The sequence below is a fragment of the Pelophylax lessonae genome (genome assembly GCF_965119305.1).
Source record: "Pelophylax lessonae genome assembly, chromosome: 8".
Lineage (NCBI taxonomy): Eukaryota > Metazoa > Chordata > Amphibia > Anura > Ranidae > Pelophylax > Pelophylax lessonae.
Window position 1 is genome coordinate 190,400,660 of NC_138775.1, and position 26,533 is coordinate 190,427,192.

A 26,533-nucleotide genomic window follows, 5' to 3' on the forward strand; every position below is an offset into this window, starting at 1 on the left:
CAGTGGGTTGGTAGTCCTCAGGGTAGTGTACCAGTAGAAAAAAAGCTCTGAGGTAACCACCAGAAAGAAGAACTAGGCAGATAGACAATAAAGCCCTTGTGGTGTAGTATTTGTGCAGTGATCATATGTAATGTTAAATATTCTGAAAAATAAGAAAAATGTAACTTACATTTGGTTATCCTGAGAATCACCAAGTGAAGTAAGGTGGAAACACAGCCTTTTTCGACTGGGCATGTTGAGAAAACTCCTGTCTCCACTCAGTAACTGATTGTTCTCAGTGCCCAGGTCCACATAGGGAATAGAGGGGTATTATTTTCAGAAGTACAGCACACATAAACACATCAAGTGATAATGTGGCAGAGATGCCTGTGAAAAACACAACCAGGTAAGGGGCTTTTGGAGGGGACTGCTGGGTGGCCTGTTGCCTACTAACTATGGGCCCTGGCTTTTAAGGAAACACTACTCTTTGGGAGGTGTGTGCCTGGGGGACCCTTGGAGTGGTCTTGTTTCAGATTCAAGTCCATGTTCCCCCTCAACACACAGACTCTGGGAATAGGAGGACCCAGATACATATTTGGGGCCTCTATGCCCAAACCAGCAATGACAGCTTTAGACTGTGAGACTCACAGCAGATGGTAATATGATCAGCTCAAAGCAACCTGATTCTAGGGTCTCCTGATATAATCTGTTTAAGATGTTATGTGTTAAATCTTTGTTCAATTGTGTGCCACCTAGGTGTGCATTCCCAGTGTTAATTGAGTCGCCTATTGTTTCTGTCTGCTCATCTCTTAGAGAGGTGATTCATATTGTGACCACTGTACCTTGGTATTGAACCATTGTGGCATGTTATATGTTTATGTTGATTAGCTTACTTAAATTATATTTATGTTAGCTGTTCCTTAGTAATGTTATTTAAATTCCTGTTTACAGTTTTCATTATAAGGGTAATGGGATCAGGCCCCACCTGGTCCTGTGTGCTATATAAATTCTGTGTCAGTTTTCAATAAAGTGAGTTCCAGTTCCAGAGCACCTAAGATAGTGTTGGCTAAGTTCTTGGGTGCAATATTCAGCTATAATACCTGCTTTTTTTTATCCAAAATGGAGGAAGCTACAGTATATCTTGACAGAAGCACCCAAGCTGGATGCTGGATGGTTCTATCATAGTTCTCATAGTGATGTTAATGTAGGGGATCAGAGTCATCACCATTTAAGTAATGATCAACTTTATTGAATACATCCAAAAGATGAGTTTCATGGCTAATCCGCCACTTCTTCTGTTTTAGGGTGCTACATAAAAAAATCTGCATATTATGTATATTATACACGATTTGTTGTATAAGGAATTAAACTTAAAATTAAATAAAATAAGATAAACTCATTTATATAAGATAAGATTTTGTTGTTTGAACATTTATGAAGATGTGCAAATAGATAAAGGTTTGTTGGATTAAAATTGTTTTAATTTCTCTGGATCAAATTTTTATATATCTAGGTGCATAGATATGCTATTTATCTATAGATCCTATAGATAAAAAAAGGAAGTGATGGATCAGCCTCGGAACACATCTTTTGGGTGTATTGATTAAATTTGATTGTTCATTACTTAAACCACGATGACACTGGCTTCTTTCATAAACATCACTATCTGCCACAACGGGTGCCTCTGCCACATCATCATTTGATGGCTTTTTATTCACTGTGCTTCTGATTTTTAAAGAAGAAATCCTAAGATGTTATGGTAGAAAATGCCCCTGAACTGTCCTAATTCTGAAAAATAAGGGTATGTGTCACTGATGCATATAAACAATTTATTTTTCACATTTTCATACAAAGGGAATATATGCAGACATGAAAATCCTTCAGAATCATTTACTTTGATATTCTCCTTAAAAGGGATTATGCTGTATAATTTTTTAAAATCCTCTTTTAAACAATTATATTTAAAGTATATGTTTCTCCCAACTGAATGACATTTAGTATTGACGCCGTATTATAGAAAGTCTGTGCATAAGGACCTATTAGGCAACAACACCAAGTACGATTTAAATGCTAAACACAGATAAAGAAAAATAAAAATTGCTTTTGATATAATTTTAACATTAAGAAGCGAGCATGTTTACATATAATTTAAAAGATAAAGAGGATTACAAAAGGTTACATCGAACTTTATCATGCTTTTTCTGTGCTATTTTCTTTATCTAGCAATTGCAGGGATTTGCTTTTCGCACACATGAATACAAATTTCCATAGCCGCTCAAGCACTTCAGTATGATGAAACAAGTTCCTCATTTTGTGTGCAGATATTCACTGCTCTGTCTTTTATAAATCTCCCCAAATTTCTCACATTCAGCAGAATGCAGCTTATATTGGTTTATATGAACAGTAGGTTAACTGCAGCAGTAAAAAAAAAAAATTATTTTGAGGATTTGCCTGTATTACTTAAAAAAAAAAAAGAACTTTAACAAATAAACAGATATAATGGATTAAAGTGTCCCTGTCACTTGTTACATGAAAAAGAACACATGTTCAGATGTACAAGCTGACAGGAGAAACTACTGTGTGCAGGGGGAGCGGCAGGTATTTACAAACCATGAAGGTGCCCTTGTCTCTCAACATTGGGGCAGAGTGTCTTGCAGGGGGGGTAGGCTTTGCCACTATATTGACATATTAATGCATTTTCCTTTAAATATTGTGTATGGTCAGCTTGAGAAACAATGGTAACTATTGCTCTTTTGTGCTATCTAAAATATCTTCAAGTCTTTGAATGCTGCTCTTTGTCCAATTACACCGTTAAACAATCTACCCTCTGTAAGGACTGTTAGAACGCTTTTCTTACCACCAAATATTCCACCTTGCCATTTTCCACCCAAATACTTTGATAAGTTTTTTTTTTTTTCAAGCAAAGTTTTACTTGACAAGGATAGCTCAGAGGTAACCCCCTCAAAACTCCTAAATGACCCCTACTAAAAACTCCACCCCCCTTTTACGCCACAAAAACAAAAGTGAAGGTAAATGGCCGCCAGGCCTTTTATTAAACAAAATACCAAATAACAACAAATAAATAACAATAACTTTACAACATAACAAAGATGTCCTTAGCCGCAAAACACTGCCTCGGGGACTTTAACACTTGCACACAGACCTTACAGGTCTTCCACTACCTGGTCCCTAATATTGGACCACACCCAACCAGAGGACACCATACCATCTGATGGTTCCCCACTTGTATCCCACCAACAGATTTTAACCCCATCCAAGGGGTCCAAACTGCCATCACACACATACCCTATAACAGGGAGGGAGGGATATTTATTTGATGGCTTCCTAACTCTGACTGCTACTGTTTCACCCCTTCCTGCAGTCTAAACTCCTACACTCCTCCCACATCACCCCATTTCCTCAACCAATTACATAAGTAAACCTCATACCTCTCCCTTTTGAGGACGTTAACTCTATGCTCTATGGTTTCCCTTTCACCCTGTCATGCCAGCCCTACACTTTTTTGTTCTTCATAGCCTCAGGCCTTCTATGTTCGAGGCAAATTGTATATTTCCAAAACAGATCCTCAGGTTGCCTTAAAAAAGTTAAAACTGTACAAAAATGTACAGTTTTTTTTTGTATGCACCTCTAGTAGAGTACATCAATCATACAGATCCACTGAATGTTTTTGAGGATAGGAAAATCCCAAACACAGCAATGAGCTCTTTATTCCCTAATTACCTACATGAAGTCACAAAGCAACTTCATATCTGTGAATCCCCAAATTGAAAACCAGAAGAGAAAATCACCTTGCATAATTCACACTGACAACGCTGACGTCTGTAAAGCTTTAGACATCACACCATTAGGATGAGAAGCAGACAGTGCTGAGCTATATTTTTTAGTTTCCTCTTGTGTTGCAGTTCACACAAGGGTGTGTTATGTCCCAATTAATTTATAAATGTGTTATTTGGAGGCCTGACATACAATGCAACTCGGGATATTCTTTATTGTTCAGCATTTTAGCTTTAACCTTGTCTTGCCTATCTTCTGTATTCCAGTTATTTATGGCCTTGCCATTTGCCTTGTCCTGAATTTCTATTCCTGAAATCTGCTACCAGCTCTAATCTTGATTTGTACTATGACTTTGCTTGATCGCTGCCCATTCTGACCGTTGCTCATTTTGTGAATTAGGCTTAAGCTTTTTGGTTTGGTACTTCCCTTCAATCCTTATCCTATAGGTCCCGCCTGTAGGTCATACAGTTTGGGAAACTGAACGGCTGCAATGTGAGAGTATTGCAAAGCAAAAGCCAACCCTCCTTAAAGGAGTTTACAATATGGTCTGGACTTTCCTCAGTCCCAGAGTCTTGGAGAAGTCAGTACCTACCAATAATAATACAGAGGACTATCCTATTCTGTGACATATATTTGCTCTCCATTTTGTCCTTTAGTCATGTAGCTAACCAGTCTTACTAAGTCTCGGTACTGAAGACAGGACGCATCTGTGGCTTATTAGCAGCTAATATGATGTATACAGCTCATTTAATAACTATTAGGTAAGGAATTTGGCACATACCATTCTTTAAGTAATGCAGGAGGTCATAATAAAGTTGTCTGGATCAGCGTGGGAAAAAGATCTGTATCATTCATGCTGAAGCCAGAGGTGGTAGTCTGGGTTTGTTTTTCTGAGTAGAATCCTGCTGATGGGATTTCAGGGACCTTTTAATATCTGAAATTCAAGAAGTAGAAGAAAAACAATGATAAAACTTTTGTATAAAAAAACGTGAATATGATTGAATAAAAGCGGCAAATGTTTTCCTATAACATGGGAACAAAAAAAATCTTAAATGATCATTGTCTTTGATGGTGGCTTTTTTCCAATGACAACAATTTTAGTCCTTGTGTCCATGGACCCCAACTCTAAGTAAGAGAATTGCACATATCTAGCTCAGCAAGGATAAAAATACATTGTCAGAAATAATTTTTAATGTATTAGTTTTGTATTTGTAAAATGTTGGGAACCTCGAATCCATGTAAAAATTATTTAACGCGGAGTTCCACCCAAAAGTGGAACTTCCACTCATTTGGTTGCTTCCCCCCTCTGGTGCCACATTTGGCACCTTTCAGGGGTTAGGGGGGAATGAGTACCTGTTTTTGACAGGTAACCTTCCCGACTTCTTGGAGACAGTGCCGTCCACCTGAAGTTCATTCTCCTTTCCCTTCCTCCGCCGCCAAGTCTATGAGAATGCGCAGCATGCTTTGCGCATGCGCAGTAGGGAACCGGCTGGGAAGCTGAAAGGTTTCATTGCTGGTTTCCCCTAGAAAGAATGGCGGCCGCAGTGCCCGCAGCACCCGGCAGCCCATCTGAAAATCGGCTGGGGTGCTGACATTGTGGGCTCCCTGGACAAGTAAGTGTCTATATATTAAAAGTCAGCAGCTACAGTATTTGTAGCTGCTGACTTTTAATTTTCTTTTCTTCAGGTGGAAGTCCTCTTTAAAGATGAAAAGAGACTGGGTTTAGTACACTGCTATGTGTTAATTTATTCCTGCTCTGCTCTTTACATTGGATGCTGGGAATAAAACTTAAAAACATGATTATTGTTAATCACACATCACACTTTTCCATGTCTGTATATATACTGTATATAGTAAAAGGCTATATTTGCTTTGAAGTTTTCCTTAAAGCAGCTCTGTGACTTAAAAAAAGTAAAAGGAATATAACCCTCCCTATACTTCTAGCAAGGCAAATTACTAATCCACAGAAAAGTAAAATGTAACTAAAGGCAAAACTTTTTTTCTTTTTCGTTTTTGATAGAGTGGAGAAGACCTGTCAGTCATTTATGTGACCTGTTTACCAATACCAATGAAAAAAAAATGTTGGGTTGACACCAGAACAGTAATAGAGGGGAAATCCCCCAATGGGGACCCTGGTGACACACCAGGATTCCTTCACTTTGGGTGGATTTATTTTCACTGTTTTGGTTATAGAACAATAAGTGAAGGGTAATCTCTCCTATGAAACACAGATGGCAATAAAAAAAAAAAAAAAAACTGACAGGGGTTATTACCCTCCCTTCCTCTATCCAATAAAAAAAAAAACGGGCACTTTCACCCCTTTCCTGCCCAGGCTAATTTTCAGCTTTCAATGCTGTCACACTTTGAATGACAATTGCGCAGCCATGCAACATGGTACTCAAATTATATTTTTATATTTTTTTAATATTTTTTTCACACAAATAGAGATTTCTTTTGGTTGTATTTATTCACCGCTGGGTTTTTTATTTTTTGCACAATAAACGAAAAAAGACTGAAAATGTAAAAGAAAAAAAAAAAAAACACATTGTTATTAGCTTTTGATATAACATTTTGCAAATAAATCTCATTCATCCTTTTAGGCCAAAATGTATTCTGCTACATTTCTTTGATAAAAATAACCCAAATCAGTGTTTATTATTTAGTCTGCAGGAAAGTTATAGAGTCCACAAACTATGGTGTATATATATATATATATATATATATATATATTATATCTATATCCTGATATACTGATGGCCTGCACAATACAAGTACATATTTTCCCCAAACCACCCCTTTTTTGTAAAGTAGATAGTCCAATGTATTTAGTAGGAATCATGGCAAGCTTTTTGAAGTTGTAAATTTTTGTCACAAATATTTCGGAAAATGAAGAAATGGAAAAAAAATGTCTTTCCGCTAATTTTATTTTTTCTTTACATACTGTCACCAGTGCAATACAGCATCATCATATACCTGATGTGGCAGTGATCAGGAACACTGACTGTCTACATGCCTGTTGGGTGCCCATGAGACATGTGAGGAGCGTTCTGGGGAGGAAATGATGTGATGTCCAGCCCGGCCGTCATTGTACTATTGGCCAGGCATGAACTGGCTTAGTCAAATTCCATCCAAAGTGAGGTTTTTTTTTTCTTTTTTTATAGATTTTATTTGCAATTCTTAGTCTGTCTGACACTCATTATATGGACAAGAAGTTTGGAAAAATCTCCCTCTTGGGGACACAGACTACAATATAATCATGGCAGGGATTGTATGCCTCCCTTGCTTTACTAAAAAATGTGCCCATGTGCCCACTGGTGGAATTTCTATTCTAGCACCCATCAAAGAGACAGGACATGGGAAAGTTTTTCCTAATTTTCTATAAAAACAAAGTACATTTTACAGACATTCCTATCCTTCCCCACTCCAAAATTTGAAAAAAGGTTATGGCTGGCCTTAGGTTTTAAGTTATACATTCTTCTTGCCTGACAATAAAGTTTACTGATTTGACACTTGTTCATGGGAAATGACAAACTTCATCCACAGCTTCAAAGAATCAAAAAAACACTGTTTGGTATCACTTCTTGATTCTTTTGGTAATTGTTAGTGCAATTCATCAAAATCTTTTGTCTAGATCCACAAAAAATATTGCGAAATATAAATCAGCCTATGACTTAAAACCAGCAGTATTGTTTACCAGAATGAATTCTAAATAGGTTTCAAGCTAAAAATGAAGAGGATCAGCATAGCAAAGTATCCGGTGGCCATACTAAGCAGTAAGTAAAGAGATATGCAATAAGCAAATACACTTTGACCCATGTACTGCACATATACCACATAGGTATAAATAAAGAAGAGCAAAAGATGAAAAAGAGCAACATTAATTGGAGTCAATAAGGAAGGCAAAATGAAGGTGGCTTTTGATAGTTTTAAAGGATACACTGGGCTTCGCATGGCTTCTGAGGGTTATGGAAGCTAATTTTAACAATCCTGGACCTGTGTTTGTGACAAAAATGGCCCCACAGTAGCCTCATTATTTTACATTGTTTCCACAGAACTAAAAAAAAAAACAACAACCAAAATATCCAATAAGTTATACAAAAAAGGAAAAAAAAACACAGGTACAATGAACACTAAATGAAATAAAAATAACTATCCTAAAAACAACCCCCTTAAACACACCCTCTGAATAAAATGGGAAAAAATGTTTTCCAAGCAAGTTTCACCTAAGCCTAAGTAATTTAAGGACTCAAACTCTGCTCATCACTAGCTACAAATGATCTAAAAAAAACCAAGGTATTTTAATACATAGGAAAAAGCACTGATAATATTATTTACACTGAGCTGATCTCTTTCACGTTTATAAGAAGATTTTGGCTCTCTGGTATCTAAAACAGCCTCTCTCAATCGAGTGCCATCTGGGTACATCAGGGGTGCCATCCATGGTAATGGACCCTGTACACATCGGATGCTGCCAGACCCTGAAAGATACTTCCCTGCAGCGCTGAAGCTTGACCATCTGCCTACTCATCACCAAAGGGCAAGCATCATATAGGGAGCAATTTAGTAAGCATTAAAGCAGATAGAAGTAAAAGGGCTCCAGCTTGCGCCCAAGTGGGTGAGCAGAAAGGCAGGAGCACTGTTAAGAATAGATGGCGGTGAAGGGTCACTGTAATTTTTAGTGGTGATAGTTAAGGGAGTGATTTTAGGCTGCCCAGGGCTTGTACCAGTCAAATATAAAAGCTTGTTAAAATAGTTGTCTGCATATAGAAAAATGTAAGTTACCATACACAAACCGATTGGCAAAAGTGATAGATCAATGTGAGTTTTGGTTAAAAACACCTGGCAGTGTAGGGGATTAACTGAAGTCCAGTAGGTAATCCTCTCCCATCGATGGTACATTTGGGTTAAGATACACTGTAAACTGATTTCAAGGAGAAACCTGGGAATATTGGACTGTTGATGATACTTGATGACAGATTTGAAGCAGTGTACAAAAATATCCAATTAAGTCATCCAAGGATTCAACTGATGTCAATGCAACACTTTGCTACTCATCCTTTAATCACCTTAGTTTTCTAAACACTTATAGACTTGACTTGACATAATCTTTTTTTTTTTTTCCTTTGTCTTCTTAAAGTTGAACATATATATATTCAATTTGGTGTGAGCCCCCTATGACTTTCTCATTTTTGAGTCATCAGTTCTAAATTGGGACGCAAGGCTTATACTAAGCGACGCCATGTGGTCTTTGCAAGCATTTAGAGAAAATAGTTTTACAAATATGTCAGCTGAATCCTGTGGCCAGTCTTAAATCCTACAGCAAATCCTGTGCTGCCATCTGTGGATGTCTAAAGGAAAAAACGTACATTCTAATTAGATTCTAATTCTAGGATAATTGTGTTAGTCAACAGATAAGACCGTCCTTTGGGACTAGAGGGAAATACATAATCTAATGTAAACCTGTCGCACTGTTTTATGATTAGTTGTGTGATACTGGCAAATCAGTTTTATTAGCTGCAGACAATTTGTTTCTCAAAAGCCTGGAGCTCCAGATGTTTAATTATTTAATATAAGTTAACCCAGTCACTAAATAATCATATAATCTTTTACATGGTAATGCAATTTCAAAAGTGAATTTCAATCCTAAAATGTATTTTATTAAAATTAAACCTAGCAATACAGCCATTAGGTCCTTGTTTAATATTTTCCTGTTTATGTCCCTTTTTCTCAGGTTCACTCTGGGAAGGTGCCCGGAATTTTGTGCAAACATGTTCTGCCAATGTTATCAGTAGGAAGAACCCTTAAAATAATGTCATTAGGGCAGTGCCTTGAATCCTTTTCAGCAGCAGAGCAAGAGCGGTGATTGGTGAATAAAAGCTTACCACTGCTCTAATCAACAACATTGTCTTCTCAAAACCAAAGCTTTTTTTTTTTTTTAAATGTCTATACTTTCATCACAAACCCAAAAACATGTAGTTCACTCGTCTTTGGAGAAAAGTAGGTGCAGCCATACAAGTAATTTCTGTGTGCCCTTTTGGGCAGCTGTGGATCAAGAATTAATAGTAATAAAGCAGACAAACAACCCAATATTAAAGGCATAGGTGTGCGCAGGGGGTGTGCCAGGTGTGCCTAATCACTGCATGCGGTGCTGGTTCCCCCTACTGTCCAGGCTTCCCCCCAGTGTTTGCCCCTCACCCTGCAGTGCTGCTAGCTTCCCTCTTATCCTCTCCCCCCAGCTGCTGTGGGGGATGTGTCAGGATGGAGAGAGGAAGAAGGGGCTAGTAAATATGTAATTTACTGGCCACTTCCTTTTCTCAATGAACACAGTGAACACACTCACTCATTGTGTCTATTCCTAACTAAAGAATAGTAAACTGTGTTTACTATGCCTCAGTCTTTGAGTGAACAGGAAGCGCCTCAGCACAGAGCACTTCCCATTTATTCACTGCCCCATGCACCTGAGGTTCACAACCTAATGCAAAAGGCTGCGCATACCTATGATTATAGGGGCATTGATTTCAGCAACACCCCCTTTCCCCAACCCATTGTTGTGTAGTCGGGTACTATTCTGTCCTCTTTTTTTTTTTCTTCCTGCTCCCACCACCTAGAGTGTCTGCAGCAAAGGTGATACTCACAGGGGGCTAAGTGCACTCGATGATGTCTCCCACAAAAAACACTGGGAAATAGTAGTAGTAGTTTGGCAGGAGCGCTTAACTATGGAGATGAATGAGACTGTGAACTTCAGCACTGACCTTGCAAAAAGATGAACAGGGTTTTCTCAGGTTTTGAGACAGGAAGCTGAGTCCAGTGTTCAGAGGACCTGGAGCTGTAGCTGTAAAGACCTGTTTACATGTGTGCTGTGTGCACAGAGTCTGAGGATTGAGCCACTTAGAGCCTTTTGCTGCTGCGGACTGTCGAATACAGACCTGCCGCTTGGACTTGTCTGTGCCTACACCAGAGAGACTGAGCCTGTAAAGACCAGAGTGCAGGGGAAAAGCAAGGATCAAGACTCTGATGACTGCAGCCTGACAAGTGTCTAGGCCAAGGTTCGCTGTGCCTGATGACCAGTGAGTGGACACAACTGTGCTTATTTCAGCACTTTTTAACAAGTCAAGTACACCAGAAGACTGCCTATTCACCTAACAGCCTAAAATACAGATCACTGCATGCAGTTTTAAAGAGACAGTAATAGGTGCACCAATGTACAGGTGGGCCCCACCGTTAGCTGAAGACAGCCAGTAGGGCACCAGGTAATATACAACTGCCTCACAGGGGTACCCAACTCAAGAAAATGTATATATATATATATATATATATATATATATATATATACCTACATCCAGTGGGTATAGACACAAAGAGCACTCTGGGACACATCATCTGGTCAGTTGTTGCAGGGACTTACTTCAAGACTTTTGATTGCCATTTAAACTTTTCACTCTAAATGCAGTTCTTTATTAATGTTGTGTATATCAGGTTAACTTGATTCAATAATATTGTGATCCAGGTTAACTGCCACATTATAGCCTAGTATTCACTTTCCTGCAATTTAGCAGATTATCTAGTTTCTTTACTGCAATTTAGCAGTTTTGTTACCCGCTGGCCTACTACCATTTATGTTGACTCTTTGACAATATTCATACTTTATACAATTAAGACAACTATAAACAATCTACTAGCCTAGTGTTTTTGTTTCTATATGCTAATGTAGCTGTGGTTAGTATTCTAATACCTGAGCGAACCTAAGTGTTTCCAGCATCCTATTTTCATGTAATGTAATGAATTTGTTTTTCCTGAGTATTGTTTCCCAGTTTTTCAGTCAACAAAGTTGGGAGTTTTACAGAAACTCTCTGACCAATTTATGGGTACTATTATGTATGTGAGTACTTAAAAACAAAAAGTTTTTTTTTATTTCTATTATTTCTACAGATGCCTTTGTGACACTATAAATTACTAGACATAAATGTAAAATGTGCTTGAGATATATTTATTTTTTGGTGGGATATTTTTGGTGATATTTTTACTACTCACTTCCTATTCAAAAACGTCATCATGATAATCCATAGCCAGCATTTTTCCAAGTTAACATTGAAAATAACAGAAAGCACATGGAGTACTCATGTACACATCAACTTTTTAAATGTAAGTGAACGTTGATTAACAGTACAACATTCCGCCCTCCCTAACTCTCCTGAGCTTAGTTACATTAAAATCCCTTCACTCAGTCATACTTCACAACCTTAAGAGATGGGAAAGGGGGACCCCTATCAGCACATACTATTTAGCCACAGGACATACTATTGATATATTATTGATCAGACAAACCATAATAATTTATGGGCAAGAATGATCATTTAGACTCACAGGAGATTGTTTTCACCACTACTGCTGCTTGATATTGACATTAGAAAAAAAAAACATGAATAATCTGAAGGAAGGATAAAAACTTTAACATTTGGCATTTAGTTAAAAAGGTTAATATACCAGCTCTAAAGGAGGGACAATGAAGGAAGAATAAAGAACAGAAATATTTAGTTCAAAAACAGGGATAGACCCTTTAAAGAAAGGACCATTGGTTTTAATGGCTTACTTACCTCAGTAGAATGATCATGGTCTGAGTTGAACCCCAGCTTTGCTTCAATTATCTAAAATTCTCTTCATCATTGGTTATGCCAGCACAGTGGGATTTGTATAGGACCATCTTCCAAGTGTATTCAGTATTTGGAAAGGGTTTGTACAGGTCTGTGAGCTCACTACAGCGATTTTTCTTTGCATAGTTACACTGGTCTAGCTTGGACCAATGTAAGTATGCACAATTCCTGTGCAATTGGAGAATCACTGTAATAGCCACTAGCCCCACACTGAGGGGTCACTTTCTCGGCACAAGCGCATTCATTGAATGCTTTGCATTTTCCCAGTGAAGCGTGCTCTGATTGGGTGAGGTGGAGAGGTGAAGTGGTGATGTCTTCATCTCCACATCCTCCAATAATGAATGCTTTCTATTCATTGAGAAAAATACAAGGAATTCTCTGAATGTACCCTAAGACATAATTATAACTCTCAAAAGGCATATAGATAATGATGTTCAATTAGAACAAAGACAGACAATGAAATATACTATATGACAAGACAGATTAGAGTTTAAACAATACTCTTTTTTTTTTTTTTTTAATAAAAATTTGTAATATTTTGTAATTATTATTATTATTATTATTATTATTATTATTATTATTATTATTATTTGTTGCTTTCAAATAGCAGTGCAGTTCTTATTATCATTTTCCCACACAACTCTCCATTTGGCACAAACTTTTTGGCAAAATTTCTTTTGCCTACACAAGAACCACATATAATTAGCTATATTAGTTATGTTCTTTCCTCCCTGATTTTGGCCTAATGTTGCATATCGTGTTCAGCAAGACACAAGAAAGCACACAGCTGCCAAACATTCTACTTATCCCAAAAGCCCGGTATTAGTCACCGACACCACCTCCACTAACAATCTGTGGATCTACTCAATGCTCTGATTCCCACACTCTTCCCAAGTCTCATTGGATGACCTGCTGTACTGTCATCATCTGTTCTTGGAATTAATTTTCTGTCCCATACCTTACTGTGCCCTAGAGATATCTTTATTTCGATACTCTACTTAGTACATAAATAAAAATTATACCACATGCAGATTCTAACTTGAATAAAAAAGATGCTACTGGTGACAGAAACTATGGATTTAATTTACTATTGTTATTCTGTTGTAACGTACGTTTGTTGCATCCTGTATGGACACATTTTAATTTTAAGTGCTGATTAGATTGGCTACATATTACAATCAGATTTACAATTTACCACCAACATGTAATGTGAGGGCCTTGTTTATTGGATATAAACTGAACAGATTGCTTAGGTGGGGCCTGTCACTACATTCGTGGGAAAATCCAAATAATTATAATGTGCACGAGCAGCATGAGTTAAATCTGGTTTCTGCTGGGAAGATAAATCACCCACATTGCCTGCAGCTACAGCAGTTACGAATATGTAAATACTTGAATTTCTATGAACTAGGTGTACTTTAATGTAGATGTAGCAACCTTCTTAGAAAGGTTGCTAGGATGTTAGGTAAATTCATTTATTTTTGGCTTCTTTTTAATCATTGAAGCAGCTGTTGATTTCTTTGGGCTTTTCTAGGTCCCACAGGCTGCAGGTTTGAATGCTTTCCCCTGCATTCTAGAAGTTTCTAGAACACAGTGGGCTGGAAGATTCAGATGGGCAGCCTTAATATTTATTATGACCCAGCCAGTTATATAGAAGGTGTGTCCCCTGGGTGGCTGGAGAGAGATGTAAATACTCTGGGGCCCGGAGAGGCCTTGGTCTTGTTCTGCTGAAGGAGTCCCCAGCCTTTCGGGCTACTTGTCCAGTGAGGCAATCCTGCTGGAGTCTGCTGATGTTCAAAGTCTTGGTTCTTGCTTTAGGAATGGAGGGCTGTGTGATGCTTGGACCTCTACCATAACCAGCAGAGTCATCAATATCATACCAATAAATAGAGATAAGTCAACTATATTAACATTTGTATGCAACATTTAAATAATTATTTAAAAAATGAAATATACCAAGCCCATACTCAATGTATAAATAGAAAGAGCTGGACTCAATCTTAGCTGAATCTATGAAATATATTTGCAACTTAGAGAAACTAAAAAAAGGTTATCAAATCACTACGCAAACAATTACTTATTTTTCTTTCCAATAATCTTTATGTATTTCAAAAGAAGAACAAAGAGTACATACTTTATTGCATATAACAGCGGTTCATTGCCGTTATGTGATACAGAAGAGATCAAAAGACAATTAGAATGTGCTGATATAGAGGGGGCATGGGCAAAGTACAAGTTTGCTTTGAAAAAAAAAGGATTTTTGCAGCCAAGATCAAAAGGCACAAATATTAAAACCAACCTAACATTTATGCAAAATAAAAAATATTTGAAGCTATTAGGTAAATATTCTAAAAACGACAGTGATCTCATTGGTGTGAGTTTTTCTACTGTCGCTTTTTTCATATGAAAATTTCTAAAATTCAAATTTGTAAAATACTGTTTTATCCATCTCCGTTCTGGTTGTAATGAATTGATAGCCATTCATTGCTTCATAAAACATAGTGATCTGATCTGAAGTTCGTACAGTGTAAATCCTGCACATATTCATAATTTCACCTTCGTTAATATAAGGTCATGTACTATACATTCCTATTCCCCAGGGTCATTAGACTGCGATGGCAGGAAATGATCTCATCACGGCATGGCTGAAACACATCCCTAATTAGGGAAGATCTGGAATGCTAACAGTATTGGAATTTGGAAGGATTGTATTGTCATTTAAAAAAAAAAAAAAGCAACAACATGCTTCTGTTCAGAAATTCAATTCAAAATATTTGTTACATAATACCCAACATATATACACCATGCACACATATTAAACCAAAGGCATTTACTGTATATATAGTGTCACTTACAACTCCACTTCCTCCTCTGCAACTCCTCTTACTGTTGGGGTCCCCCAAGGTTCTGTCTGTGGACCTCTACTATTCTTGATCTACACCTCCTCCCTGACTCAGCTGATAGCCTCCCATGGCTTGCACTACCATTTCTATGCTGATAACACCCAAATATATCTCTCTACCCCTCAGCTCACCCCATCAGTATCCTCACACATCATTCATTTACTAACAGACATATCAGACTGGATGTCACACCACTTCCTCAAACTGAATCTATCTAAAATCAAGCTCATAATATTTCCTCCCCCATGTTCCCCTTTCCCTGACTTCTCTGGCAAGATCAATGGCACAACTATCAGTCCTTCCATACATGCCAGGGTGCTCGGGGCAACCCTGGACTCTGAACTGTCTCTTCAGGCCCACATCCAATCCCTGACAAAATCTTGCCACCTTAACCTTCGCAACATCTCTAGAATATGCCCCTTTTTAACCAATGACACCACCAAGCTTCTAATTCATTCCCTGGTTATCCCTCCCCCCCAACTACTGCAACTCCCTCCTTATTGGATTACCTTTACATAGACTATCCCCCTTCAGTCCATAATGAATGTGGCTGCAAGACTCATCCACCTAAACAACTGTTGAGTTTTCTCCACCTCTCTCTGCCAATCCCTGCACTGGCTTCCACTCACCCATCAAATAAAATTCAAAGTACTAACAATAGTTTACAAAGCAATCCACAACTCTGCCCCCAGCTACATCACTTACCTGATCTCAAAATATCAACCAAGCCACTCTCTTCGGTCCTTCCAAGACCTCCTGCTCTCTAGCTCCCTTTTCACCTCCTCCCATGCTCGCCTCCAGGATTTCTCCAGAGATTGAGAACTCCCTACCCCAATCTGCGTGTCTGTCTTCTAATCTATCCATCTTTAAACGATCCCTGAAAACCCTTCTCTATAAAGAAGCCTATCTGGCTTCTAACTAATACTCTGTTGTACGTTCTCCATCAGCTCATCCCCCTCAGCTATTACCTTTTGTATCAACTGACCCTCCCTCTTAGATTCTAAGCCTCTAAGCAGGGCCCTTTGATTCCTCTTGTACCAAGTGTATTGTACCTGTACTGTCTGCCTTCATTTTGTTAAGCCCTGCATAAACTGTTGGCGCTATATAAATCCTGGATAATAACAATAATAATATACAGTGGGTACGGAAAGTATTCAGACCCCCTTAAATTTTTCACTCTTTGTTATATTGCAGCCATTTGCTAAAATCATTTTAAGGTTATTCGTCTTCCTCATGAATGTACACATAGCACCCCATACTGACAGAAAAACACAGAATTGTTGACATTGTTGCAGATTTATTAAAAAAGAAAAACTGAAATATCACATGGTCCTAAGTATTCAGACCCTTTGCTCAGTATTTAGTAGAAGCCCCCTTTTGATCTAATACAGCCAGGAGTCTTTTTGGGAAAAATGCAACAAGTCTTTCACACCTGGATTTGGGGATCCTTTGCCATTCCTCCTTGCAGATCCTCTCCAGTTCTGTCAGGTTGGATGGTAAACGTTGGTGGACAGACATTTTTAGGTCTCTCCAGAGATGCTCAATTGGGTTTAAGTCAGGGCTCTGGCTGGGCCATTCAAGAACAGTCACGGAGTTGTTGTGAAGCCACTCCTTCGTTATTTTAGCTGTGTGCTTAGGGTCATTGTCTTGTTGGAAGGTAAACCTTCGGCCCAGTCTGAGGTCCAGAGCACTCTGGAGAAGGTTTTTGTCCAGGATATCCCTGAACTTGGCCGCATTCATCTTTCCCTCGATTGCAACCAGTCGTCCTGTCCCTGCAGCTGAAAAACACCCCCACAGCATGATGCTGCCACCACCATGCTTCACTGTTGGGACTGTATTGGACAGGTGATGAGCAGTGCCTGGTTTTCTCCACACATACCGCTTAGAATGAAGGCCAAAAAGTTCTATTTTGGTCTCATCAGACCAGAGAATCTTATTTCTCACCATCTTGGAGTCTTTCAGGTGTTTTTTAGCAAACTCCATGCGGGCTTTCATGTGTCTTACAGTGAGGAGAGGCTTCCGTCGGCCACTCTGCCATAAAACCCCGACTGGTGGAGGGCTGCAGTGATGGTTGACTTTCTACAACTTTCTCCCATCTCCTGACTGCATCTCTGGAGCTCAGCCACAGTGATCTTTGGGTTCTTCTTTACCTCTCTCACCAAGGCTCTTCTCCCCCAATAGCTCAGTTTGGCCGGACGGCCAGCTCTAGGAAGGGTTCTGGTCGTCCCAAACATCTTCCATTTGAGGATTATGGAGGCCACTGTGCTCTTAGGAACCTTAAGTGCAGCAGAAATATTTTTGTAACCTTGGCCAGATCTGTGCCTTGCCACAATTCTGTCTCTGAGCTCTTCAGGCAGTTCCTTTGACCTCATGATTCTCATTTGCTCTGACATGCATTGTGATCTGGGAGGTCTTATATAGACAGGTGTGTGGCTTTCCTAATCAAGTCCAATCAGTATAATCAAACACAGCTGGACTCAAATGAAGGTGTAGAACCATCTCAAGGATGATCAGAACAAATGGAAAGCACCTGAGTTAAATATATGAGTGTCACAGCAAAGGGTCTGAATACTTAGGACCATGTGATATTTCAGTTTTTCTTTTTTAATAAATCTGCAACAATGTCAACAATTCTGTGTTTTTCTGTCAGTATGGGGTGCTATGTGTACATTCATGAGGAAGAAGAATGAACCTAAATGATTATAGCAAATGGCTGCAATATAACAAAGAGTGAAAGATTTAAGGGGGTCTGAATACTTTCCGTACCCACTGTATATATTGCTAATGTTGGGAGATGCTTGCAAATATGAAATTAGCAGCACCAAAATGAATTGAAGATGTCTCTTTACTTTGCTCTTTACTCATAATAAAAAAAACTAGAAGTTAACAGCATAGCACTATAGTATAGTTTGATAATACAAAGGCCGTAACATCCACATTGTAGTTAATAATACTCCTGGTCCCCAGGCAAACACCTAAATACATGGACGAAATACCGTATGTGAGAGTCAGTTTACCTGCCGAAATGAGTTTTATTTTTATACATCCAGCATTAAAATGTGCACAGCTCTGCCACACAATACAGTCATGTCTGGTGGGGGAGAGACCTGACCTTTCTATGTTGAAATGTTACTTTCACTTACAGGCCCCCCCTCTACCTGGGAACTGCACAGTAAAAGTAGCAGCATTATACTTATTATCTCATCTCTCTGTCACTCAGCTCTCTTCTCAGCATGCTTCTTGCACTACAATATACCCGACTGGCTCTTTGTGCTATTTCTACTTCTTCCTTTCTGAGTTCTTTTTACTGGCACCAGAATAGGCTGATATCTGGTCAAATCTAGGCCTTTGTTGAAAAAATACACGTTAGAATGTAATAATGAATAGAGAGAAGCAATAATGTGTGTCTTTAATATCTGCCTGGAGTTTAGCTTTAGGCTACATTCACACCTGTGTTTTCGCCTGGGCTATGTATTATTATTATTTATTACTATTATACAGGATTTATACAGCGCCAACAGTTTGATCAGTGCTTTGCAAAATAAAGGGAGATAGTACAGTTGCAATACAATAAAATACAAGAGGGTTAGGAGGGCCCTGCTCATAAGAGCTTGCGATCTAATAGGGTGGGGCAAGTGGTACAGAAGGGTATAACCGAGAGAGAGGGGATGAGCTAATGGAAGTGATAAAAGTTCAGTTAGTAGGAGGCATGATAGGCTTCCCTGAACAGATGAGTTTTCAGGGATCTCCTAAAGGCAACCAGAGTAGGGGATAGCCGGATAGACTGAGGTAGAGAGTTGCAGAGGTTCTGGAGATGTCATGGAGATGAACATGGAAGGAGAGGACAAGAGAGCTTGAGAGCCAGAGGTCTGGAAAGGAGCAGAAAGGATGATTTGGGTGATATTTCGAGATAAGATTGGTGATGAAGAGAGAGGCAGAGTTGTGAATAGCTTTGTCTGTTGTAGTTAGCATTTTGAATTTAATTCGCTGGTCAATTGGAAGCCAGTGGAAGGATTGGCAGAGAAGCTGTGATACCCTCAGCAGGGGGTCCCAGCAATTAGCTACGGGAGGCAGCTCTATTGAAAGCTGCTGGCTTATGCGTGTAGCAGGTTTTCAAGGCCTGTGGCCTGATGTGGGTCTGCCATCGGTACCGGTTACCCCTCCAGCCCTTGTGAGCTGCGGCCCTGGGTGTGAGCACTGAGACATTGACAACTCCGGCATCTTTGTTTTGTGGTTTTTTTGTATTTAAGGGGATGGGAGAAGGGAATGAGTGGGATACTCCTTTAGGCTCAACTAAATACAATTGTGGGACTTTTTGGCAAAAATGCCTATTAGCGCTGTCTTGACGCCAGCTGACGCTAGCCAACGCTTACTGACGCTTGAACACTGTGTAATTACTGAAACTGTGCTGGATCCTCGACTTTAGTCCAGAAGATCCAGGACTGTAGAACTGCTTGACTTGTAACACTACAATAGCTCAGAGTCATTGAATGGCTCCCTCCAGCACTGCACTGGCTGAGAAACTCCTTGTAAGTTCCTGTGCTGCTGCAACTCTCAACTGGCACACTTCACACTGTGCACTACCACTTCAGGGCCCAAACCACAGGCGCCCCCTTTCCACTGTAAGCTCTTCAGGGTCTACTGACTATGTACCCCCTCTGTCACTTCAGGGTCCTCAACCTAGGTACCCCCTTTCACCACTAGCTGGCACTGGATCCCCAAACCTCTTCCAGAGTGGTCCCCTCTAACTTCAGGAAGACCCCCAGAGACAATCCTCAGTACTCACGACCTGTGTAGGCTTTCCTGGGACTGGACCCCTCTGACACTCCGAAGGTTCTCGGCACACCAGATCCCCTCTGCTTAGCTCAGCACTCTCTGGATCTTCAGGCAGCACCCTTAGATCCTCCTCCTCAGACAGGAGGGGAGACAGCCGTTCTCTCCCTCCTTGGACTCTGCTCCAGCCAAAGACATCGTGTCATGTGCCCCCCCCCCCAAACTTATACCCACTCCCAGAATCCTTTGCAGCACAATCTGCCTTCTGGGGTAGTTACAAGCCTAGATGTGTCCCCTGATTGGGTTTCCTCCACCGCCCTATGAGAAGCCTCTCACAGGAGCCAGTGGGGAGACACCCCCTTCAGCAGGCACACCTGGAAACTATGACACCCTGACTAAATAAATGACAGCCCTGCTGTTAGGCAGACAAGGCCCACTATACCTTTTCCTAGCACCCACCTGTAGGGTGCTACATGCGTAACTGGTATGCAGTGATCATCTGCAAGTGATCAGCCCTGGACACAGAGTGCCTTAAGACTATAATGGTAATTTAAGGCCTGATTATACCACTTCATGTGGTAACATGCATTACCTGTATTGGTACACTGTAGCGTCAGTTGTTTTAAATGGCACCCAAACAGATCTTCACAATCCACTCGCCCTGAAACACAGTGCAGTACAGCACCAGGGTCTTCTGTTGTGTACTACACTGCAAAGAAATGCAGTCTGCATTCATTTTTCCTGGAACTTGTGACATCCTACACTAGTTTCTTTTTTTGCTGCTCCACATTCTGTAAAAAAAGTAAAATCGGATTTTACCCTAATCTGAGTTCTTAAAAATGTCCGTATGTAATAAACAATTTATAGTAATGGCTGATGTAATTACCTTCTATTAAATACATATTTCTTGGTTTTGTATGTGGCAATTTTCATAATTATCTTGCTTCAAAATACTTTTAGCTAATAAAAGACTTTGATATACAGAATTTTATTACCAGTATCAAATCTGGGAAAAGAACATAAAACTTGGGATAATTTTTCAAACTTCCAGTTCATTATCAGTCTTCTGGTTTAATAAAATAACAAACCGAAAGAGTTTTGGAACATCTGCTTCTATCATTAGCCATTAACACTGTTTTCTCATAAGTCTATTAATCATATTATACACCGGATGAATCACTAGTGTATGAGAATAAGCCTATCATCATACAGGAAGATTTACAAAGATATAAGATAGATTTATTTATTTCCACTTTTATTTTTTAGTTCCCCACTGTTGGATCCTGCCTTGTTTTTCAAAAGGAAATCTATTTCCTATTAGATTTTCCGGGATTTTGAAACCACCAAGATGCCTGCCCCTGTGTGTAGGTTTGTTTGTGCCAAAGAGAAATCCATTCCTTTTTAACCACTTGCACACCGCCCACCGCAGATATACTGCAGCAGGCTGGCTTGGCAAAACGAGCGCAGGGGCATGCGTGCGGAGATTCGTGAGAGAGGGGAAACTGATCTGCTGTGCCGGCGGCTGCGTTTGCCGTTGGGCACCCGCGATCGCTACCCAGGAAGACAGAGTGGCGGTCTGCCGTTGTTCTGTCAGTAATCAACGCAGGGCTCCTGTGTTCCTCCTATTTAGGAACACAGGTCCCTGTGTTCATTCCATAAGCCCGTCACCCTCACAGTTAGAAAACACCCCCTAGGCATACATTTAACACTTTGATCGCCCCTGGTGTTAATCCCTTCCCTGCCAGTGTCATTAGTACAGTAACAGTACATTTTTTAGCACTGATAACTGTAGTAATGACACTGGTCACCTCAAAACTGTCAAAAATGTCAGTTAGGTGTCCGATCTGTCTAAAAATCGCTGATCGACGCCATTACTAGTTAAAAAAAAAAATTAAATAAAAATGAGATAAATCTTTCCCCTAGTTTGTAGATGTGCTAACTTTTTCGCAAACCAATGTAAACTTATTAGAATTTTTTTTACCAAAATATGTAGCAGAATACAAATTGGCCTAAAATGATGAAAAAATTAGATTTTTTAATTTTTTTTGTTGGGAATGATATATAGCAAAAAGTAAAATATATTGTTTTGTTTTCAAAATTGTCGCTCTTTTTTTGTTTATAGTGCAAAAAATAAAAATCACAGAGGTGATCAAATACCCCCAAAAGAAAGCTTAATTTATGGGAAAAAAAGGACATCAATTTACTTGGATACAGCATCGCACGACCGCGCAATTATCAGTTAAAGTGACACAGTGCCGTTTTACAAAAAATGGCCTGGTCATTAAGGGGGTAAAACCTTCCGGTCATTAAGTGGTATACAGTATGTGTAAAATAAAATAAAAAAAATTATATAGTGAAGCAATTGCATTTTCCAAGTTTTGTGATTTTATTTCTCTATAATATTGGTTCAAGTTAATAAGAAATATTGCGGATGTGTGTAGGTAGATAGAAAAGGGATTGTGCAAAAGGAACTAAAAATATTTTTGAACCAGAAGCATTAAGCAATAAAGAATGGGGCAAAGGTTCCTCAATAAGAATAAAAAATGTTTATCTGATTACATGCAGCCCTTGCAAATTCTGTAAGAGTGGCTGTAAAATGTTTCCTATAGCCAGTGACGTGACTGGCCTCAGTTGATACACAGAGATGAAACAAATCCTCCTATATAAGTTGTACCTGTGTAACTTCAGCCGTTTTTCCTCTACATCCACTCAATGTGCAGAATTTACACAGCTCTGAAGACAGCTGAAGCTACATCAGCTCTGAGAGATGATTGGAGGGAATAGACCCCACCCCTTCACACAGCACACAGGAACAGACCCGAGGCTTTCAATCTGCGGGAGGTCCCTCCCTTGTCACCATTTTTCTCCTGGTGTCAGGAAAACTTGTCAAAAGTTAACAGGGGTATATATATATATGTCTATCTGTCTATCTTTATATATATATATATATATATATATATATATATATATATATATATATATATATATAAAGATAGACAGATAGATAGATAGATAGATAGATAGATAGATAGATAGATAGATAGATAGATAGATAGATAGATAGATAGATAGATAGATAGATAGATAGATAGATAGATAGATAGATAGATAGATAGATAGATAGATAGATAGATAGATAGATAGATAGATAGATAGATAGATATACCTATAGAGGGATATGTTTTGTTCATATTTCATGACTGGGGTTTACACTCTAACACTTCAACTCCTATGTGTTGGTTGAAAGGTACCAGCTTAGATATAAACCTGCCTTACATTACTGAATCTAATTTGTAGTACATCCTTACATCATGCAGACAGACCTTTTCACACCAGTCTGCATGCTAAAACAGCTTTTTTTTAGCACACAGGCTGGTGTGCACAGTATAAAGGTGGTGCATTGTTACAATGCAAGGTACTGTTTACATTTTTTTTTCAAATGTATTAAAATGTTGCAAATTACAGTTAGTTAATGGTGACATAGGCAGAACTCCAAAATTTGTTTTACTTACTTATATAAATATTAATAATCAAAAAATTGACACTCAGACTTGCATATATATGGAATTATATGGCCGAGGCCTTTTATTTTAATTACGAATTCCTGCTCTGCTCCTGCTAACTGCCAAATTATTGACTACTTTATCTATTTTTATAGGGAATCAGTCAGCTTCAAGGTGGTCAAAGTTTTGAAATTTAACCAATTAACAGTAAGTTTTTCTTTCTAACTGACCAATCATTTTCATTACCTAAGCTGACCAATCCCTAACTCATGCTTATTTAGCCAATCCATAACTAGTATAACGGACCTTAATGTCCTTTTGTCTACCTGCCATGTCCCCCATACGTGAGTACTATGACTCACACTTTCATTTTCCTACCCACTACAGCTCCACTACAGTGTGGTGACTGCAGTGACATCAGATGGGGTGCGGTGCAAAGAAAATGCATCATATCAGCATTTTATGCAACACACCGCAAAGCAGTATTGCGGTGAAAACTGAGCACATAGGAAACAATTGTTTTTTTGTGCCCTAGCAGTGATCTTGTGTTGCTCTTTGCAGATTAACACAGGTCAACGTACACAGTGTGAGCAAGCCCTAAGAGTTACCCTGTCACCAAAGTTGAATTGAAAATAAAACTGTTACCTAAAAAGAGTGTGAATATTGCCTCCCCTGCTGCCCACAACTCCAAATCCCACTTCCTTGGATTTTCCTTGGTTCCTTGGATAATGTCAGGAAAGGAATATTCGTGTGCACAGACACTCAAGCCTCAGGAATTCTGCTCGTAGCCGTTAGCAGATGTGCGCTCGGTGCGCATGCGAATGCGCATGCGTGAGCACGCATCGGCGCCAAAAGGTTTATTTAAACTGCACTAGTGCAGTGTGTCAGTGCCGTTTGGTCTATTACATTCCTGTGTTCCTGTTAATGGTTCAGTGGTAAATTGGCACAAGAAGAGGTCTAAGTGAGGGCTAGTCCTGGGGACCCGGGGGGAGAAAGGGGGGGAGGGGGAAAAAACGGTGGTAGGGGGGCCCCAAGTTCAGGGAGTAGCTGTTCACTGTAGCGGCTGCTGGCGGAAGAGACAAAAGTGATCTCTGGGGGCAGACAAGAGGGAAGAAGCGCAGCGCCTTCTAAGTGCAGCAAGACATTTATTGAAGAAGTACAGCAGTATCACACTCACATTTTTCAGGTGAATGAGAGGCAGTTGCAATCTTGCTGAAACTGCCTCTCATTCCCCTGAAAAATGTGAGTGTGATACTGCTGTACTTCTTCAATAAATGTCTTGCTGCACATAGAAGGCGCTGCGCTTCTTCCCTCCTGTGTTCCTGTTATCAGTTCCTGTTGTTCTCCTGTTCCCAACTTGATCCAGCCTTTGACTCTGCCTGAATGCCACCTGTACCCTCCCTTAGCCTGTCCCTGGAATATGCTTCTGCCTGCTCCCTCTGCTCATCTGTCCTGCTGTTACTGACCTTGGCTTGATTCTTGAGGATTCTCCTACCTGCAGTTTGTACCTGTGCTGCTCGCTAGTTGCCGACCTGGACCGTCTGACTCCGTCTTATGCCCATCCTGCACCTGCCTTCCTGCACTCTCCTCTGGCACTATTCCTTCTGCCAGTGTTGCCAGTCCTGTTATCCCCACATTCCAGACACACAGCAGCACCTGCCAGCGAGAGACTTACCAGGCACTTATGCCACTCTGTGCTCTGGCATTCCTTATCACCTTACCAGGGACTCCAGAGCCAGGGCTGTAAGACCCTTCCTCAATGCTTCAGGCTCCACCACCAGGTACGTTACAGATAATTAAAAAAAAAAACAGGAAATATAAATGATCATTTATCAACAAATGGAGACTCAATTTGTACTAAAACAACAAGGTATAATTCACCTGGATACACTTAGTAGGATTATGTACAGTACAGTTTTACTTACACATGTTAAAGATCCAAAACTGTGTTCAGGCATTAGGATTTGTTTTACTTTCATCATAAAAGGGTTAGGGGCCTTGCCAGATTTTTTTAAGGTGGGTGGGAATTTCAGGAATGCCACTCCAATATTTGTTCATCAATTTACAGTAATTGATACGTTACTGATAGTCTGGGCATTGTTGTGGTTTTTATGTATGAGTTGTCATTTCTCTATACTTCTATATTACTATAAAAACTATTTAATTTCTAAGAATATTTTTATATTAAACAATTTTGGGGAACTACAAAGAAAGCAGAAGAGGAAAGAATGAGTAGAGTTCACAGTTAGGGTCAAAGTGAGTGCAACTTGCTCACAGCCTGGGCAACAATTTTATTGGGTTGGTTAAAAAAAGTATCTTAACTACTTCCCTTCTGAATCAATTTCTTTGTTTTTCATACACATGGTAAAATCTGCAATGTTTCGCTATAAAATTCCTTAAAACCCCCAGACATGATATATATTTTAAAGCAGAAGACCTGTGAAATAAAAGGATGGTAGTTGCAAGTTTTTATGTCATACGTTAGAAGCACAGGTTCTTTATCAAACTATATTTTCAGAAAAAAATACACTGAAATTAATTTTAGTGCACACACACAAAACTTGTACAAAATAAAAGATGAGGTGGTGTCAAGTAAATAGATACTTTTTAGGTGCTTTATTTTTATTTTTTTGCATTTACAGTATTTTAAATTTTGTAACAGTTCTTTATTTTTACTTTTTTACTTTCACTTAGTGCCGGTTCACACCAGTGGCGTAGCGTGGGTTGTCAGCACCCGGGGCAAGGCAAGTCATTTGCGCCCCCTACACAAACCTACTAGATCACTACACAGACCTACCCCCCCCCTCATACACTGACACCTACACTGACCCCCCTTCACTTACCCCCACTACACTGACGCATACACTGACCCCCCATACACTGACCCCTACACTGACTCCCCCTTACATTTCTATACACTGACCCCCCA